Source organism: Scomber scombrus, chromosome 16 (assembly GCF_963691925.1).
Source record: "Scomber scombrus chromosome 16, fScoSco1.1, whole genome shotgun sequence".
Taxonomy (NCBI): domain Eukaryota; kingdom Metazoa; phylum Chordata; class Actinopteri; order Scombriformes; family Scombridae; genus Scomber; species Scomber scombrus.
Window position 1 is genome coordinate 6234451 of NC_084985.1, and position 16640 is coordinate 6251090.

General features: G+C 39.7%; 1 protein-coding gene across 1 annotated transcript in view; it reads left to right on the plus strand.

Annotated features, from left to right (window-relative positions):
- The first annotated feature begins 11536 nt into the window (after window positions 1-11536).
- Window positions 11537-16640, plus strand: part of atp1a3a (ATPase Na+/K+ transporting subunit alpha 3a) — a 29014-nt gene continuing 23910 nt past the window's right edge. The window contains exon 1 of the mRNA XM_062436449.1: window positions 11537-11541. The gene's annotated coding sequence lies outside the window, so the exon portion shown is untranslated. The remainder of the gene's footprint in view (window positions 11542-16640) is intronic.

Here is a 16640-nt window from a genome sequence, read left to right on the forward strand (position 1 = left end):
AACCCAGAAACTTTCCAAAGCATCATAACTCAGAGATTCAACCTATATTACAATAGCCAAAGAATGTGGTTCAGTTTTTGTTCTGTGGTTTCAAATGTAAGGTTCCCCCTCCCCGGCAGAGGACACAGACAAATAAAGTTCAATCAATCCTTTTTATTTCCCAAACCAAAGATTGCAGAGCTCCTGTGTGCTGCTGCTGCTGCTGCTGCTGCCCAGCGCCTCAGACAAAAACCTACGGCACAAAACACCAACTTGGATAACTTGTCTTCAGCTCTGATGCGTGCAGCCCCGTCTGAGTCCAGCCCACTACCGCACAGACAAAGGAGAGCTTGATTAGTCAACTCGCCCCAGCTGAGCTAATCAACTCACCTGGCGCTGCTCCTGCTGAGCCCGCTCTGCCCGGCCTCGCTCTCCTACAGCCGACTACCCAAAACCATTACCCTTAATGATTTAATTTAATATGTATTGTTTTAAAATTTAAATGATTGTTTGGCATCATAATTTCAGTATTATATAGACCTGAAACTTACATGCATCTCACTTTTCTTTGAAATATTTACACACTTTGGAATTAAGGCAGGCACTCATTCAATTAAACGTCTTCTTGGGTAGAATATCTGTAATGTTAAGGGTAATGTGATTTCATACCACAATGACTGCAGACAAATCCTCTCTAATTCAGGATCCATGTTCATCCTATCCCTATCTTAAAATTGTCTTTCATTCCTTATCAGCTTAGTGCTTCTATCAAAGCAGCCATGTACTCCTTTGAAATGCCGGCACCTCTTGCAGAACTGAGCAAAGCTGCATTAGTTTAAGTAAAGAGAAAAACGCCAGAAAAAGAGATAAAATAATTCATCCAGAAACAAATGATATCATTAGTGAAAGTAGGTTATTCATTAGTGTAAAATCCATGCCTGTTGGTCATGAACCGTTTAGGTATAATTTCAGTTCTCCAGCTCTGTGTGGCGTTGTGGTGCATGTTGCATCATGAGTCATGTTCCCTTCTGCCTCTCTCACCCTTCCTCACCCTTCCATCCCTTTCTCCATCCCTCCTGCCTCCCCCACACTGGGAGTTATGCAACACTCCGCAGGGTTGTCAGAAGAGAGGAACGACAGGAGGGCTATGGGGGGGGGGGGTTCGATAGATGGAGAAAGAGGAGGGATTAGAGTATATATGAATAAGAGGGAAGGCAGGAGAAGCCCTTTCCTCTTTTATAAACCTTTTCCTCTGTCTTCCTCCTCTGTTCATTACTCCCATCCTGCTCTCACACATTATCCTCATTCCTTCACTCCTCCTTCATCAAGGTCGTCGACAAGGACGGTCTAGCCACATTTTCTGGGCAGTGATTGGCTGTCACAGCAGAGACGGGCCTTAAAGAGACAGCAAAGTAGCTCTTTTCCTCTTTTTTTTTGGGCACAGAACAGCAGCCATTTTTTACCACAACAAAGCTCCAGCTGGGAGAGGCGTGACTGTGTTAGACATACTCCTGCCTCACACTCACGGATTTTCCCAAAATCTCTTTTTCGCCCCTCCTGAAATATTAATCGTGATCAGTTAGAGCTGGCATTCGATGCTATTTTTGTCCTCTTTAGGCTTCCACACAGAGAGCAAGGTCAGAATGACTTCCAGCCCTTCACTAACGATTGATCACTTATTTTGAACCGTGGTGTATTTATAGATACGACAACCCTGAAGCGTACAACTCTTTAGCTTCGTGCTGTCTGATATGAGTGAAACCAGGATCCCAATGTGTAAAGGAGTAGTGTTTTTAAATACTAAATTTGACTGTAGCGCAGGTTAAATGGAGAATTTGAAATTACACCCAACAGTCTTTATGGAGGTTTCTGTTTGGTTTTCAATCTGTGTCAGTGTCTGTTAAAGAAGAGAAAACAGCAACAGTTATGTTTAAGTGCACAGTTTTTTTTTTTTTAAATTGAGGTTGAAATGATGCCTGACGGATTTTATGGAGACAAACTGTCATTTCATTCTGCAGACCAAACACCAGACACTGCTCGAGGGGAAGCTCATAAAACCAGATCAACACTGTTAAGGTTAAAGATCCCCTTTAAACATTCTTAGATAGAAAAAGGGAAAAAAGCAGGTGAATATAGTACAGCCATGTTTACTTATGAGGCAAAAAAAAAATAGACTAAAACCTCAGCTGAAGTTGAAAAAGAGCCTATAATGCAAAAACATTGGCAGGTTAATCTTCCTTAGCAGGATACTATGCAATTATTAGTTTAGTTCCTTGTGTTACGGCTAATGAATCAAACATAATAATCAAGAAGCTACTTTGTTGTGGAGCTTGTCTTTTTTTTGATTGCATTCTTTCTGTTGTGTCTGTCTGTTTTGATCAACATCTTTTGAAGTATAATATATTTTTGTACTTCATTTGTACATCAATAGAAAACATCTTAGAAGAATGGGGTTGAAATGGCAAATCACCTAGTAGTATTTGTGGATGTTAAAGGTTTTTTTGGCTGTCTAAACTGTAAAATATAGTGTTAAAAATGACTCAGTGCTGTCTGTACATCCTGCAAAAAACATTCTGGTGTACTATAAACTTGGTTGTAGATTTAGCTACTGTACATCTTGACCAATGTTTCTATCTGACTGGAGCAGAAAGTGCACCCGTAGTGTAAGCAGGGCAGAGGGGCACTGAGCTAGTGGCACACACACATACAAATACACAAATAGAAAACTTCCATGTGTAAGTGTGAATTATTTATTCAGCAGTGCAGCACTTCCAAAAAGTGGGGGGGGGGACTGAGGGAGGGATAGAAAATTATGAAAGGATTCAACTTGAAGAGAAGTTAACAGCAATGTAAAAAAAAAAAACTGAAGGTACATTTCTTTATAATACTAGTTTGGATCCACTTTAGAGAGATTAAAACAACAATTTAATTTTACAAAGCTGGAAGCCAATTTCACTTTTGAGCATTTCCATTCAGAAAAATTATCCATTGACATTTCTACAACGTACTCTGTTACTATTCAGTACGTCCATCCTCCTATTGGCTGTGCGGCTCTGCTCTGTCCAGTCTGTGACGTCATTGGAGGAGAGAGAGGCTGGTGACAGTATTGATTGTTTGAACTTTAGAAAAGACAAATGAAACCATATCACACCCCTGCAATAAGAGTAAAATTACCAAAGCTAAATGGGGAGAAAGGATCTTTATAAATATCTAAATTTCTCAAACACGGATGATCGGTTATTACCGGAGAAGGTGACGAGTGGGATCAAATGATAGTATGAAAGAAAGAAGAAAGGCTGAAAGGAGGCCACTGAAGAAGAAACAGTCATATGATGAATTATCATTTCAAGTTTCATCTTCAATTTAGTTTCTTTTATATAGTGTCGTATCACAACAAAAGCTATCTCAAGGCACTCTTCATATAAAGCAGGTCTATACCATACTCTTTAATTCAATTTAAACAGACACAACATTCCCCCATGAGCAGCACTTGGCGACAGCGGCAAGAAAAAACTCCCCTGTAATGGAAAGAAATCTCAAGTACAACCAGGCTCTAGGTGGGCGGCCATCTACCATGACACATGTCTTCTCTATTCAAGTGTCTTGTTTGTAATTAAATTGAAAGAATGGTTTTACTCTCTTTAAGACTGAGGAGTCAGGGTCGCTGTCCAGAGTGCTGAACCTGGGGGTGCCTGGCATATTCCACACTGTAAGAGCTGAAGATATTAGTGATGTGGCCTTTAATAATGGGTTAGTCTGCCACCTCACCCGTTGTCCTATATGTGCTGCGTCAGAAACCTTTTTGCTCAGTCGTAGTGTGATCTCCACCAGACAACCACCAATTAATTCAGTCCTGCTTGTTTTAAAGCTGCCAAGTGTTACGGACTAATTAGATTTTTTTCTCTGAGTCTGAATGCAAGCTTTTTCTGAGTGTATGTACTGTTGCTTTTGTTGTTGCTGTGTCATCTCTGCTTTTCTGTGATCTGGTTAAGCTGTTGCTGCAAACTAAATTCCTTTCGGTAAGATAATAATAATAATAAAGCTGAAGTTAAAGTTAATGACTATACTTACTTTATTATGCTTGAGGTTTCTTTCCTGCACATGTGTAAAATTACATTAAGTCTCCACTTCTTTTTTTTTTTTTTTTTTTTTTGCAGTGGTCCTGAGGTGCAAAACACAACATTTCAGCAAATACAGAAACAATAAGACAGGAAAACATTTCATTAAACAGAAAACACAACAACACTTAAGGGTCAACGAACATTGTCTGTATAAAAGCTGTACAAATAATCTGGGTCTATCTCTGGTTTTTGTTTCTATTAAGATTTTACCCCACTTTATATTTATATTAACCTCACTAACTAACAACAAAGTAAACTTGTCTATCCAGCTGTCACCATCACTGTTGTTTTATGTGTGTCTAATATTTGTGTGTGTGTGTATTTGTATTGTAATACTCAACAGACACTTTAAGCTCGAGGGGATCAGAAGGGCCCCTTATTCTCGCATGGCAAGAGACTTACTTATCTGTGAGTGTGTTTGTGTTTCTGTGTGTGTCGCCACTAGTACCTGTGTGTCTCGAGCTGTGCAGTCATTACACATGAGCCATGCAAACACCTGTCGTGTTGGTATGGCTGTCTGTCCGCTCATTTGCCTCCTTAGATGTGTATGTGTGACTGTGTGTGTGTGTTTCCATGTTTATATCTGCAGGATATGTCTGCGCTCAGTGATGCAGTGATAATGTTCATCAGAGCACGCATGGCATCCTGCCCATTTCCAGGTACTTCTTCACACACACACACACACACACACACACACACACACACACACACACACACACACACACAGCACTACTATTACTTACCACGACACTGTGATAATAATGGATATGGACAGAATATATAACTTAGACTTGTGTATAATCTGTATATTCTTTGTATTGTTTTATATATTATCTCAGTTTGTAGCTCTCATTGAGTCACAAGTATACAGTCACAGTATATTTACATTCTCACAAAGCATAGTTTAGCATAGTAAGACAAATAAGTATATTATAAGTCCTGTAAAGGTTCTGCAAGTGGAGAATTTCAGTTGTCTGCAGTTGGGGCAAAGAGGAAGGGAGAAGAGAGACTTCTTAAGGACCTTCTTTTCTCTCTTGGTAACTGAATTCTTACAGTACAATAAAACTAAAATTGCCGACTGATGATCCAACACCAGTGCTATTAGACTTACAAGTAGGAAATTCACACTGTGACATTTGCAGTATGTGTGAGCTAAAGGTTACAGTTTGTGACCTGAATCCTGAGACATATGGGAAAGTATTGGCAAGGGAGATGGGTAGATAACAGCCTCCGCTGCATCAGTGAATACCACAGAGATCCCCTGAGCAAGGCACTTAACTACTGAGCAGCTGCTCCAGTAGAGCTGCTCCACTGGGCTAAAGTAAATTAATGTTCATAGCCAAATATGAAACAGTGAGATTGTTCTGGAAAAGAGCCTGCATGGGACGTCATAACCTTAAATCAAAATTAGAATAAGTTGTGGTTAATATAGGAGAAAATAGTATAAAGTTGATATCATTTGTAATAAGGTATCAGCTCTCAGCGTGGCTATATGGATGGCAGTGTTAGTCGATCTGTCGTTTTCTGATTGAAATGTCTTAAAAACTTTTGGATGAATTCCCATGAAATTCAGTGCAGACATTCATGGTCCCCAGAAGATAAACCCTACTAATTTTGGTAATCCTTTGGCTTTTAATCTAGCGCCACCAGCAGGTGGAAAATGCCATTTTCCTTTGGCTCTTAGATGATGTATCTTTGGTGATCCCTTGACTATTCCTCTAGTGCCGCCATGAGGTTAACATTCGTGGTTTTGAGTGAAATGTCTCAACAGCTGCTGACTTAACATGAAACACAGTACATACTTTCATGTGTCCCGAAGAATGAATTGTAATAACTTTGGTGATCAGTCAACGTTTCATTTATCACCATCAGGTCAAAGATTTCTTACTTTGGTTTACGTCTAAATGGTTACAAGCTATATTGAGATAGTGTAGCTGATATTTTATAATACCATAATCTCCATATTATTAAAGTACAGCCTCACACAGTTGCTTGCATGGCTGTAGACTCTTAGTCTTGTTCTTTCATGTACAGATGTATCATTTGGAGGCCAGTACTCTATATACATTTTGCAAGAGATGCTCTTTGATCAACTTTTAATGCTTGTAGAATATAAATTTCTACATATTGTAAAAAAATACACAATTCTGACAGATGTGTAAATGAATAATCCATAGCCTATATATCAGTATACAATGCTTACCGAGTTCTCACACTTTTTTTTCAGTCCAAATAAAGTGATGCAACCTGTCTCGTTGCTGCGTTATTTGTGTGTCTTGAGACTCCTGTTGGTTAAATCGATGGTGTCTCTGCCTCTGATATGATAGTTTTTTTTGTTCTTTGCTGTTTTATGTGGAAAAATTGGTTAGGAGAGAATTTAAACTGTTCCTAAGCCAAAATGACACTTGAAATCCATCTATTTTTCACATAGTGTTAGGGTCTGAAACACCTGCAGGTAGCAGACTCTGTGTGACAGACTGGACTCAGCTCTGCTACAAAAATCAATCCTCAGATCCTTTGTGATTACAAATGAAATGCAGCTCCCATTTGTCTCCGACGGGAACAGTGACAAAGCATTTTCCATCACAAGATGTTTTTCATATCCGTTAGTGTGATTCACTCTGTTGCAGATAATTAAACCATAATCAATGTCACATCAGCAAAGTTTAACAAATAAAGATAAAATGACATGACTATTCTTTTTTACTTCAATTTCAGGCTTATTTTACTTTCGGTTTCATTTCCAGTCATTCATCCTGTTTCCAATTTCCTTAAATTTGTTTTGTGTCAGCGAGATGATTAGGGAGCCAGGGTACCCTGACAGCTGTTTCTATGGTAACCAGGTCTCTGAAAATGTTTTTGTTCTGTTCTTTCCTCTCTCCCCAGTATCTCTATTTTCTCTCTGACCTTAAAATACACTATTTGTTGTTTAATCTTTATGAAAAGATGTACTGAGGCTTTCAGCTGCTCCTTTTTTGTTTGTGTGTTTGTTTTTTATGCAGAAGCCTGCTTGAACTCAGCTACACACATCCTGGAGCTGCACAAAACAACCAGGCTGATGGCGAAGGGGAATGGTGGGTAAAGAATTTGTGTTGTGTAACAAAAAAATGTTGCATTGAGTTTCCAAATAATAATTAAAATGAGAATACTAAGACCTCTTAACCTGGAGGTAGCCAAGAAATGTTTTTCAAGCAACCTCAAATCAATCAACCAATCAATCGGACTTTGTTTGTATAGCACTTTTCTAATACATTATAAGGTGCCTCTTAACTCCTCATACAGCTTTTTACAATCCCTGTTACTGTTTTCCTTGTTTTTACATACATCATTGTTGTCTAATTGCATGTATAGAACAGGAACTTTTAATGTCTTTTATTGCCACTGTCATGGTTTAAGAAAAACAGCCTTTGCTATATCAGAGACAAAGGACTCCATCATCCTCCATTTGCCAGTAAACACGCTGAAGAAGGGCGTCGTGTCCGAAACGTCCGTGTGTCAGTTATGAAAAGACAATTTAGACCGCCGTCCTAGTCTTTGTTTTTCATTAAGGATCCAGCACCCACTTCTTGTCTTTATTATTCTGAGCTGAGCGCGTTGTATCTTAATTTTCATAAAGTCAGACGATGCTATCATCCTCCAGACACTTACTGTGCCTTCAGACAGTGAGGAGGGTTCTTAAAAAAAGAGAGTCACCATTTAAGTGCCCCATTGAAATGATTCACGACTTTGTAATTGGAAAGCTAGCTTGAGTCGTGATGTACACTAATAGTTTTTTTCCAAGTTGGCTTCCTTAATAATTTACATAGCTGTTTTTAGATGATGTCACAACAGTATTGTAATTACAGAGACAAATTTACCAGCCAGAAAGTCAAGACATATGATGACCCCCAACTTCCCTAATTAGGAGCATCTCAATTTTTAAAAAATAGCCATGGTGGGAGTACTTGCACTTGCACTGACAATAAACTCTCCCAGTATACTGCTATTAACTTATTCACTTGATAAAACATAAATGAAGTGCCTAATGCGCTTCTTCTCTTTTTTTCAATTTTGTCAAAGAAGCATAAAACAGGCTTCTCATACTTGCATGTTTAACATCAAAAGTAAATAAAGCAATTCCCTTGCAGCTTAATTTTCTCTTTGCTTGCAACATCAAATTTTGTAAGTGGAAAAATTCCCAGCAGTATATGAAGGCATTGCATAGCTTTTATCCCACCAAGGCTGCTGTAGGGAAACATGAAATGAAAATAAAGAAAGAATATTAATCTGACTGGCTCGTTTGCATTAGGCACATATTCAAATCTATTCACCAAATTTATACAAGTAATGTACAAACAGTATCGGCTGGCAGCATCAAGATAGTGAATACATCTGTTATTATAGCAATTGCATCGTGGTTAGCCGTAGTTCACACCATTTAACAAGATGTGATCCATGTGACCACAACATTACATTTCACACGTCTGTCCACCGCTGCTTTTTGAAGCTCAGTGTGGGAGTACTGACACATTTTTTCTGACTCTGTTCCTGAATTTGGCAAGAGAGGGATAGAGAGAGAGAGAGAGAAAAGTTTTGATTGATGGCACATGCTGGCGGGATGACAAAGCAATGTAGAAACCAGGCCATACTTCAATTATGATAGAGGGGAGTATTGATCCCATCTGCACATAGTGGCTGCCTCAGAGCACAGACACACACACACACACACACACACACACACACACACACACACACACACACACACACACACACACACACTCTCACACACTCACTCACACACACACTCTCACAAACTCACACACACTCACACAGCACAAAGTCTCTCAGGCATTCCCAGTCTAATATTTGCATAGCATCACACACACGCCTAGCGACAACCAGACATGTACACACACTCCTACAATCATTGTCGCATTCCTTGTGCATTATGCAATATATTCTGCTTTCCCCTTTATTCATTTGTGCAGCGTACGTGGCTAAATCACCTCAGTCAGGATGGATGGATGTGTGTGTGTGTGTATGGCAGCTGCACAATATTCCTCTTGCTCCATTTGAAGGCTCTAAAAACAGCAGTATAAGTGTCTAATCTTCCACAGCAGGTGTTGCATACAGAAATAAAGCATGTGAAGCTGCAGCTTTGCTCTGACCGACCATGAACATCACGTTGTTTTGCTTGTGGTCTCTGTTCTCAGTTCATGTTGCTTGTGCTGTTTATCTTGGCCAAGATTTTCATCCCTATATTAGCACTGTGTGTGCCATTTTTATTCCAGTGTGGTGCCAGAGAGAGAAAAGGAGCTTAAGTCTGATTACTTGTCAGTAATTTACCTTGTCTTTTGTGTCTCACTCTTTTGTGTCCTTTGTTTTCTCTGTATTTCCACATTGTCTAACCTCCTCTTTAGCTTTTCTCTCCTCTCTCTGTAGGCATGATCTTAAAAAATACATATTTTATTCTGCTCACATCTGTTTGACAAATGCTGCCTTACTACTGCACACTAGATCCTGCGTTTGGAGAATAGTCTGTATGCGACATGCCTTTCCCCTGATGCTATCGATGATGCAAATGTGCATTTTGTCCATGAGGCTTTATTTTTTTCTGTAGCAACAGGAAAGCTGCAGTCACTTGAACAAAAATCTACCAAGTGGGCTGCATATCAGCATCCAACTAAGAAGGGTTCCTCAGGGAATTTACACAAATTAACACAATATCAAGTAAGGCAGGTCTTGTATTATGACATAATGCTGTGGCTGTGTTTCGTATCCCTGTACATCTAGTTTTAAGAGCTGTATCATTAAGATACTTTGTGTTACTTTGTAGGAATATTAAGTATTATTTTCACTCTAGCATACTGTTTTCACTGGACTTAATGGGAACTTGGATGCAACTGGGTATATACACATTATACAGAGGAGGGTAGGCGGGGTGTCAGTAAAAGCCCTACAGCATTTTTTGTCTCCAGATCCATTAACTGGTTAAACCAACCATGCTTTAATTGATGCCCTAAAAGGCATGTTGGACTATAAATTAAATGGTGTTCATATTGCATTGTTTACTCTTTAGGTTAGGGATTGAATTTATCGAAAGCATTTGACATTCATCAGCAATTCCTTACTTTTTTTCTCTCTTATCGACATGCCCGTTATATGAAAATGTGATATGATATAACTATTTTGAAACTGCATTTACCCTATGAAAGCTGACTGTGAGTGCTTACTCAATCTTTCTTATATTATATGAACACAGAACCAGGAAAAAACCCTCCTTAGCAAGATCTTGAAGCATGGGCGATTCTAGGATCAGACCTTTAGGGGGGCTCAGCTCCTAATGAGAATTTGACATACAACGCCCTGCAAGTGTTCAAACCCCTCTGCTAAATGACTCATTTCAGTGGATAATGTAAATTACAACAAGAAATATTAATACATAGTAGAGTTGTCTACTATAATGTATAATAATAATGGTTCAGAATAAACAATCACAGATTTCTACAGAGAGGACACAAAGATAGTTAATGAACCCTGAAGGAAACACAATATTAATGACATAACTATCCAAAGTACATTAAAGCTGTTAAAATAAAACCATTTGTCCCATCTCCAACAGACAGGCTCGCAAAATAATTAAAGTTGTATAAAATAAGTTTTAGGGAAAAAAACAATTTATTTATTTATTGGGGTGCTGAGATCAGATTTAGTGTTGCTTGAGCACCCATAAATAGGGTCTAAAATCGCCACTGTCTGACTTCAGATGTATCCCCCTTTTCTAATCAACATATTCATAAGTGACCAATTTAATTACACGACTTAGTTACATTTATTTTGTAATTACATTACGTAATGCAGTTTTATTTAACTAGTTACTCCCAAAACACTGCGCAGCATCAGTCTTTTTAAGGATTTATATATGGTTCTCGTTTCATTCGCGGAGTGACATTAAAGGAGCCCCTGAGTGCTGCGGCCGCCGCGGAGGGAGACATCACCCAAAGAAGCAGCCAACAGCCCCGGATCTACTTTCCGCCGGCATCAGTTGAGCCTCACAGAGAGACGGTTGGAGAAGCGTCACCAACGGCTGCGCACTATTTTAAACGTTTTATGCCGTTTAAAAAATATATATAAACAATTTTAATATATATCTTCACTTTGGTGCAGCTTTGCCGAGGTGTGTGATGAAACGTTGCCTTGTCAAATTACCCTAAAAAAATATATATGTACATTATAAGACATTTTGCTCACTAACTTAATTGATATTTTTCTTCCCCCTCCATTAACATTTAAAGGAGACATTTTTCTTTTTCTTCTCATCACCAGACGAGAAGCTTGTTCCTCCTCCTCCTCCTCTTCCTCCTCTACTCCGCCTTAAAACCAGATATTCTGGTTATATCAAGCCCCAAAAAAGCGATTCATCTTCTGAGGAGGAGACCCGACTGACTGCGCCGAAATGGGGGTAAGAGCAACATTTATTTACCACTAACACAGCTATGTTTACAGTGTTGTTAAATGTAGTTACATTGTCTGTTGTTTTTGTTGTTTTTGTTACGTTTAATGGTTAAAAGAAAAGGGTTAAAATGCACTCAGACACATTCATGTTGTTAAAATGACATTGAATAGGTGGAATATGGTCGACTTTTCTAACCCATACATGTGATTATTAACATTATTCACACTACTGCAATGTGTTATTTTAATTTAAAGTCAAATTATAATAACACATGGCTCTTAATAGTCATCTTAAAGTCGCCTAATGTTATCTGGACCACCATGTATCACACTAAATGAATGTGTTGTTTATTATAATAATGATTCAGATTAACATAAATAAAAGGAGGAAGGGATGCCATGCCCCTTTTTTTCTCTTTCTTAAAAAAAATATGCGCCAGATTTGTGAGTCAATCCTTCTGCATGCAGACTGCAGGGTGGTAACGCGTTACAATCATCATCCTAAATTAGTATTAGTCCTTTATTTCTCCTTTTTATTTAACATCTCATGGTTAAATAGCAAACTAGTCAGTGTTGCTGTGACCCTAACATTGAATGAACATAAACAGTGAAATCAAACAGCTGTTCTGCATCTGGAAATGTTCATGTGCAACAGTGCAGTGTACTTTCATAGGGGTGGAGGTACTTTCATAGGGTGGAGGTACTTTCACAACCTTTAATATTAATCTCAACATGCAATATTCACTTTTCACATATACCATTTGGTTTGTTATGATTATTAACAAGATGCACTGTCGTTTATCTTCATTTTTAAGCTTAAAGAGACGGTGATTTTTGTCAATGTGTAACGCAAAAGCAATGTAACGAGTTGTTGAACCATAACAGAAAAAATGGCCCCAGCATGCTGACTTGTTTTGTAATTTATTTAACTACAAAATAAGCCTTTAATAGGTTTTTTTTTTAAAGATTTAGATACAGATTCTGCTGCTTCGCCCAGAGGCTCCAAAAAAAAAAGAGAGAAAAAAAAGAGATTACACAGACGAACATCTGGCAGCTGTCTCTCCACCCGATGTAGACGATTGAGGAAATTCACAACTCACAAATACACGATTAGTCAGACCATTTAATGCCACGGTACGAGCCCTGTCACATATTAAATCGACTGTGAGTGGCATGCACAGACAAATGTGTGAATATGTGCTGCTGGTGTTTTTGCTGGTGGTGGTGGTGGTGAATATGAAAACCGCAGACCGAACTGCGGAATAATATGCAATTCCTCCAGGTCTGACTGCAGTAAGTCTTTATTGTCAAATACATGTCAGTCTGTGTGTCTTCTCAGTTATTGTTTAAACAAACAAAGAGAGAGAGAGAGAGAGAGGGAGAGAGAGCCTGTGTGGATGCTGAAACTCTTGAATTCATCATTTTATTTGGATTATAAGGGTGAGGAGGGGGACATGCATATCCAAGAAGGGTGTGGGGGCTGGGAATCAAACCTCAAAACAAGGCAGTGATTTTTTCTGTCTCTCTCTCTCTCTCTTTTTGTTTTTCTCTTCCATCGACCATTTTGGTGAATTTTCCTCATTTAAAAAACCATTACATAATGCGATGGTGCATGCATGGTGTTTGCTGTCATTGATGCTGGTGCTGGGCTTGGTGAAGGAGGATGGATGGAGAGGCGGCTCTGGCTCTGGGTACCAAATGGGCACAGAAAAGTGCGTCAAAATGGTTCCTCAGCAATGCCCCCCACTCCTACCCCACCACCTCCCCAAAAAATGTGGTTAGGTCTCAGAGGAAGGTGCTCTCTCCATGTGGATAAACACAGACCTTCAAGCAGCTAGTTTTTACCCCAAGAGGCTCACCAAACCTCACTGATGTGTCAGGTCATGAAGGACACCCAGTCCCAGTCACTAAAATTTAGACTCCACGATGTTATTCCCAGTTTTAAAAAGTCAGGTTACATTCCTGTACTGTTATCATAAAGCTTTATTGGGTGTCCTTTGGTGTATTTTCATGATAGTTAAAGTTCAGCAGTGATATATGGAGTTCATAGTATCATCCTGACATGTACTGTAGTATAACTGTAGGCTGTATTTCTTTGCTGTCATGGTCCATGAATGATAATGAAGTGTGATGGGGCAGTGGTTTCTCCTCTACTCCACATCCGGGCTTAGGGGGGGTTGGGATCAGGATCAGAGCGCATTCAGGCCGGGTCATGGAAATGGGAAATGGTGCCGCTCTGTCACGTTTTGTGATGCTGTCCACTCGATCGCCGGAGGGGGGTAACACACGAGCACCACTCTGACTGCGTCAAAGAGTGGTGGAGGAGGAGGAGGAGGGTGGAAACTCCCATGTCCAGGCTGTGATTTGCCATCGGGAGGGTGGGGTGGGAGGAGATTCAGGTAACATGGGAGATTGGGGAGTTGGGGGGGCAGACCAGACCAGACGGGAGCAGAGGCCATTTGATCCATGTCAATCAATCGATCGGGGGGCTGTTGCTGCATGAGAGGGAACGAGGGAACGATCGGGCTCAGTCAGTGAAAGGAAGGAAGAGATGAAACAAAGGTTAGCCACTGAGTTGGAGAGGTGAGCATGAGAGGGAGAAACAGACGAAACAGATGCCTTTGTGGTGAGTCACCTTGAGAAGGAGAGGAGTGCTGGGAAGGAGAAAAGGAGGAGTGCAGGAATGCAGAAAGAGATGCTGCGATTGACACAAAGGAACGATGGAGGAGCTTCGAGGAGACAAACAGAGAGACGAATGCTGAGATACAGAACGAGAAAAAAGAAGAGAGATGCGAAGATGAATGCACCCGCTGCCATCCCATAATGCACTTGGTGTTGAAGCCTCAGGATGAGAGCTGGTTGTTGAGGAGGATGGATGAAGTGTGTGTGTGTGTGTGTGTGTGTGTGTGTGTGTGTTATGTTATGACTAAGCCTACTCTCATTCATGGTGTCTAATCCATACATGATGACGCTCTTAGCACACATTCAGAGATCTCTTCATTGTAGTGGCTTCATTTCAGTCCTGATAATAATTATATTTACTGCATCTCACCTAAACAAGTCTAAATAATAAGCTCTACAATACTCTAATTAGACATCTACAATATGAAACACTTAATGCTCCAAATATATAATTAATCCATCAGGAATCCACCAGTAGGGATGTGACGTTATCTATTCTTACTATCATGAAAAAGCAACATATTTCCGCAGTTAGGTGGTCTTCAGTGAGTTTAATTATGGCAAAGCAGCTTTATTTATATAACTCATTTCATACTAGATTTGATATTGAACCTCTGCATACTTCAAAGTTCCCCTACTGTAGATTGAATATAAAACATAAATAAGACAGTAAAGCATTTTTAAAAAATGAGTAAAAACTGAATCACTGGGGGGCATCGAGTACATTATGGCCTTAATCCTCCAGAATTAATAAATGCAGCTTTGGAGAAATGTGAGGCAGCTTTTATACATATATGCACTTTAATGCATCACAAAATAATGCATTAAAATAACCGACGCATGCATGGCATGGCAGTCTAATTACTTTGTGATTGTAGTGATAGAGCTTGATTGGTGGCACGCTTATCTCTGTTTCACGGTCCATCACCCGTGATAATATATTATGCGGTTCCTTAAAATGTCTTAAATTTAGTTAATTTAGTTCGTACAGTTCATTATTACGTATATGATTATTACACTAACACCACATGTGTTACATAATCGTGTCCAGTCTGTCAATAATCTATTAGTAATGACTCTCAACCCTCTATCCCTCTCTAGTTTCCATCTATGTGAGTGAGTGTGAGTGAAATATAGTGGATCCATACTACTGCTTTCCATTATCGCTGCTTCAGTAACGCAAAATGACATCAGTTTGACATCACTTCCTGTCTGCAGCCTGTGTCAAACGTAGCAAGTGATTTTCCAACACGACAGAAATCAGAGTCACACAGAGAAGAATAAGACCGCATGCCGAGGAGTTTCTCTCCATACTTAACCAAAACTAAAGACTAATATTATAAAACTGGCAGTGAAAAAAGCTTCATTGTCGTCCTTTAGTTTTTCTCCCTCATTTTTTTACTGTGCCTTGTTCAGTTTGTGTGCAGTTTCCTTTTTCAGCTTCTACAAATCAAAGCTTTCCCACTAATATCTTAAAAACTGATTTGTTGAACTACCTAAAACTAAACTGAAATAATAAATGAAAAGGCCAACTCAAAGCAATATCACATAACACACCTTCACATTCAACTACATTGTTAAAAGAAATTCCAGTACCCTCCCATTGCCCCTCCACCTCACTACAGACTTCAATTATTTAAATGGGCACAGTGGATTGGATGTTGCTAGGAGACTTCACACCCCCCCCCCCCTCCATCTATCAACCCATTGGAGGTAAAGGCTGTCAATCTGATTCTTTCACTGCCATTTTCCGTCTCTCACTCTCAGAGAAGCTGCACCACACGAGGTGACACAGCGCTAAGTGGTAGAGCAAAATCTGTGGTGAGCTTTATTAGAAAGAGTATCAAATCAAACTGATCTCTTATCCCACTGTGGGTTTATTTATCTGGTCCTCGTTGCTGGATACACATCTTACAAAATTAAAACAGTGCAATCATCATCATCATCATCATCACACCGTCTGAAGCAGCAGCAGCAGCAGAACGTCTCCTCTTGATTAAACCTCGGTGCAGATGAGTAGTTCAGATAAGAAGAGAGCAGAGAAACAGATGGGCAGCCTGGAGGGAGGAGAATGTAAACAAAGTGGGAGGGTGAAGGGAGGGATAGATGATGGAAGACCCCTTTTACTCTCTCTGTGTGTGTGTGTGGGTGTATGTGAGTGTGTCTACTACTCCGTCAGTATTTTCTAGGTCGGTCAGTCCGCTGATCTGTGTGATAATCCATTTCTTTGTGCGTATAGATACGATGATCGACCGTGGATACACCAGAGCTACTATACTCCGCCGGAGGCGACGTACACAAGCGAGATCTTTCATTCAGAAAATCTGAGCTACAAATGTGACAGTTAGGTCACCGCAATGTCGTCAGATTTAGCTGAAAAATAAGATAAATACCACATCATGAACATTTGTAAATAGCAATAAT